Source organism: Fukomys damarensis, unplaced genomic scaffold, assembly GCF_012274545.1.
Source record: "Fukomys damarensis isolate Sample0158 unplaced genomic scaffold, DMR_v1.0_HiC HiC_scaffold_33, whole genome shotgun sequence".
NCBI lineage: Eukaryota > Metazoa > Chordata > Mammalia > Rodentia > Bathyergidae > Fukomys > Fukomys damarensis.
The window spans coordinates 496136-500837 of record NW_022900945.1 but is presented as its reverse complement, the minus strand read 5'-3'; the positions used below and the strand labels follow the sequence as shown (position 1 = coordinate 500837).

The window sequence follows — 4702 nt, the reverse complement described above, 5'->3', positions numbered from 1 at the left end:
TTGGAAAAATAGGCTCATCTCTGGGTGCCTTGTCAATAAAAACAGAAACAGCAATATTCACTTTGGAGACTCACTCAGTGAGAGTCAGCACCCAAGAAAGTAGACAAGACTCAGCTGTGGAGGACAGCACAGCTTTCACTCACTCCCCTAGAGGGGTCACGGTTGGGAGTCTCCTATGGTCGTGCAACCCAGCCTAGTCCGCTTGTTCTGCCCCTAAGCTAGCCAGGCATTCTTTAGTTTGTGTGACCCTGTACAGGGAGTGGAGGGGAATTTGCTGCTAGGTGCTCAATGGTGAAAATTAAAATTTTCAAGATGGTAGACATTTGAACCAATTTATTCCAGCAATTAATTCATTTCGGGTGATGGGATGTTCACATGATGGGCACATGCTAAAAATTCTAATTCTTAGCTCTGTCCTACTTAGAAGCACTATGTTCTTTGATCATTTTAATTCCTATAACATAGCCTCTATCTCTTGTCTTTAAGACAGAGCTATTCCCATTTTGAAGATAATGAAACAGACTTGGAGAAATCCGGGAAGTTCACGGCCGCATGTAAGAGGGCAGCAGAACTGACATTCGGACAGGACTTCCTTGTTCAGAGCCACTGCACTTTATAGGTGAGTTCCACGTACATTGTTGATTGAATTAATGAGCAAAGGCCAATCATACTCCCTTTTAACTTTCCTTTGGTCTCAAGATGTTCTTTTAGCAACTGGCACGAAGATATTTAAAACAAGGAATCTGGCTTTGGTTCAGTTGTTAAAAGCATGTGTAGTCCGGAGCTGTTAGATTTTTGTTAGACTCTTCAGAAATATATATCAGTCTCACAAGAGCAAGGGCATCCTTTCCATTTATTATGCACCTTCCCTCCACTGAAAGAAAGAGAAATGAAGTAAAATATAATGAAAAGGCCAAGGTAAAGAAGCTATGAATTTAACGTTCATAATGGCAGCAGCTAACATTTATTATGCATCAATTATATAACCGGACTTTTACGATGTGCTCTACATATATTATTTCTCCGTGGCCCTGGAAGGGCATAGCGTGGTCTACCAGCTATAAAGTAAGAAGCGGCCCAGAACTCTCCCCAGACTCCCTTGTCTCAGGACAGTGGTGCTGGGCTGCTCACTGTGGCTCACCAGGCTCCTTCACAACATCCAACAGCCATAAATCGAGGTGAGGAAACTGTTGGCCAAGAGATCAGCAGGGTTACTCTGTCACCACTGCAGATTTGGGGATGCAAAAGGAGCTCCCCAAGAATGCCACAATCCCCATTCTTCTGAACATAGCAAGGATCTGCCCGGGGCCGGCTCCAGCCAGGGACTCTGGTTGGGGCCAAGCCTTTTCATCCGTGTGGCAACGTCGGAGAAAAGCCAAAGAGAAAGGGGAGGTGAGCATTTGGGTGAACAGAGGGCCTCAGTGTGGCTGCGAGGAAGAGGGAGCAGCACTGCAGTTTGAACATGTGCCTCACCACTCCAGAGCTGGAGATTCCAGCCCTCGTAGAAGGGGGAGGCCAGACTTCAGGAGGAGAGCCTGTCCTGGACAGTGGCTCACAGCAGTTGCTGCAGCACTGAGCTGTCGAGGAAGGGGGCATCCTGCTCCAGTCCAGGGCTCTCCCACCCCCCACCATGGGAAGACACAGCCCGGAGCCATGCTCTGCAGTCATAGCCTCCAGGACCAGGAGCCAGCTTGGCTGGTGCTGTGCATGACCCCGTGTGTGGGCAGCAGTGGAAAGTGGGCCAGCACAGGCCTGGTGCGGAGTATAGGGGATACAGATGTCCTCACGGGTCCTGTCTTTCAAAACACTGGACAAACCAGACAAAATAAATTTAGCCTCTAGTGAAAAAGGAGGTGAATGTTACAGAGACAGAGGCTGGTCCTCAGGACTGCGGGACAAGGAGGTGGGGCCGTAGCTCTGGGATGCTGCAGACCATGGGTGAGGACTCATCTCAGCCCTGGGAGGGTCCCATTGCCTCTGTTCTGTGATAGGGAGTCTGCATCTAATTCGCTTTGCCTGCATGGAGAAGGAGTGGAGGCTCCAAGTGTGGTTAACTCCACTCCCTGACTGCCTGGCCAGCACCACCAGGCCCCTGCCTGTAGCCTTCCGTCGGGTGTGGCTTCACCGCTGGCCCTGCTTCTCCCCTGCCCACTCCTGACACACAGCGGGCCATACACTGGCCTGACAAACTGCTCCGATATGCAGTTCTCTCCAGCTCCCGGGCGCTCCCCCTCCTCTGCAGTTGCAGTGGTTACTGACCCTTTCCAGATCAGCATCATTTGTCAAGTCACATTAGCCTGTTTGCTAACCGCAAGGCAATGACATTCATCTTTCTGAGGCTTTCAAGCCAGTCTGAGGCCTTGTTCTCCATGGATGGGCCTGGTCTGCCGCAGGAGTCTCTGCCTGGGAAGGCAATAGGAAGGAGGGAGATGCAGCTCCAAGGTGAGTGCTGGGGGGTCCCTAGAAAGGCATGCGGCTCTGACATTTCCTTCCGATCAGATGCCGCACATGAGCGTTTTGTCTGCCACATCAGACGTTTCCGACATCAGGGCAGTGTCAGCGAGTCCTTGAGAGAAACTATTGTGCTCCAGACAAGCAAAATGGGGGGCTGACAGTGGAAGTCGTGTTTGGATGGCTCGGGAGTGTACAGAGATGTTCAGGATGAAACAGAACATGGGCAGGGAAGGAACGTGTGCTGTGCACCATCGGCTTCATATGGAAATTGCCTAATTTAATCCTTTTAGGGTGCAGCAATTAATGAGAGCTGAAGCAGAAGCCCAGTGTTAGGGTGCAATGCGGAGCGGGAAGTGCAGGGTCGCTACGGTGCGACTGCAGAGCCCAGCACTGGGCTGCACTCTCACAGGATGTGAGTGAGACCTCGGGGGCCTGGCACCGAAGTACTGAGCAGCATGCAAGCACCCTGACTCCACACTGGTGTGCAAGTGTAAAATCAGAAACTCAGAAAGTGCCCGGTCCCACTTGCTCCTTCTGTGGCCGGTGAGAGTTTCATCTCCACTCGAGCGACCTGTATGACTAGGAGCTCCCCGCTTACACATGGCTGTGTGCGTGGGTGTTCATGTACTGACCAGTAGCTTTTATTACCGTGTCTGTGGACAATTATGACTATAGAGCATTTGCTCTGTGTTCAGTTTTTGTATCACTCGGTCCTTATAATAAGCGAATAAAGAAAGTTCTGCTGTCATCCCCACCTTACAGAAAATGGAGAACCAAACGACTTGGCAGCCCTCGAATTAAGGAGCAGCAGAACGTGTCCCTTCCAGGTTCACATTTTCCTCCTATCACAGTGCTGACCTCCAGTCCATAATATTCAACAAGAACACCTCAAAGAGAAATAATGCAACTTTTCCCTCAATTTGATGTTGTGTGTCTAACCCCCTTGCTATTTTGTGCTGTAAAAAGCTTATAAAATGATCAAGAACTTACCAAGAATGCTTATCAAGAACACGGAAGAGGACTTCAGATAAATCTGGGCTCTAGAGATCATCTGCGCAGGGGGAACCATGAGACGCCTTCTCCGCACCTGTTGCCACTCATTAAATCAGGGCTGGGGAAGTGGTGATCCATAGGCCAAATCTTGTCCCATGACTGATTTTTAAACAAAGATTTACTGGGACACAGCTGTGCTCATTTTTTGTTTGTAGTTTATGGCTCTTTTTTCCTACTAAAAGGACAGAGTTGAGTAGTTGTGTCAGACACCTCGTATCTCTCAAAACCTAAAATATTTCCCTCTGACCCTTTGGAAAAATTGCATTGTATTTGTGTGAAGACTCCTTCATAACCCTTTCATGTCAGTCACAGAAAAAGTATACAGGAGATTAAAGGGTCTCACAGAACAGCCACGTATACAGCGTGGTACACTGCAGAGTAGTGGCCACAGCAGTGTTGTAAGCTGGAGAAACAACACAAAGAAGTGATACCCAAAGTATTTTTTTGTTCAAAACTTTGTTATTTACACAGCATTCTAAACCAGTTCCTCGAATCCTCACTGGAACACCAGAGAATATTAACTGTATTCACTTGTCCTGAATCTGCCCTGAAAAGACAGTAATTCTCCACTTCAGAATCACCTGGGAGATAAAAACAAACAAACAAACAAGCAAAAACAAAAACAAAGACCCATCTACACACCTCTTAATGAACATGGCTAGAAACCCCAGACCTTTTGAGCCAAAAGTGCTTGGAATGAGACCAGGATGACTTTATTTCCCGGATGCTTTATCCAGAAGCCAGTGACTGCATTTCATTGTTCCGAACAACTACAGATACTCATTTCCTCTTCTTGCAAGCATTTGAATATATTTACAGTGTTATCTCCCTAGCTTTATACACATCTGTGTCAAAAAGTTGACCCTGCCCTTTCTCTGAGCTGCATATTTTTTCCGGTAGTTCCATTTAGCCTCTCTAGTTCCTCCTGCCCCAACAGAAAGTTTCCTACTGAACTCACTCACAAAATTTGGTTCCCTACTGGGGTCATGTCGTGCAATTAAGCTTGAGTTCTAGAATGTTTGCATGATTCTTCCTCCCTTTGTCCCTCATGTCTTACCCATCAGAGAGTCTGAAGTCTATCTTGATTCTGTCCCACAACCCAACTGGTCTACTATAAGTAGAGTCTCACTGTGTCCTGTAAACTTCACGTCTTCTGGCCATTGCTAATGTCTGTGGGTCCAGCCACCTCATTTTC

The 4702-nt window shown here is 47.9% G+C and overlaps 1 long non-coding RNA gene across 1 annotated transcript; it reads right to left on the bottom strand.

The window, feature by feature from the left end:
- Nucleotides 1-454: 454 nt before the first annotated feature.
- On the bottom strand, nucleotides 455-4499 carry LOC104848851. Its single transcript, XR_776547.1, has 3 exons — nucleotides 4470-4499; nucleotides 3445-3682; nucleotides 455-874 (listed from the first exon to the last, which is right to left on the bottom strand). It is a non-coding gene; the product is annotated as an uncharacterized LOC104848851 (long non-coding RNA).
- Nucleotides 4500-4702: the final 203 nt, after the last annotated feature.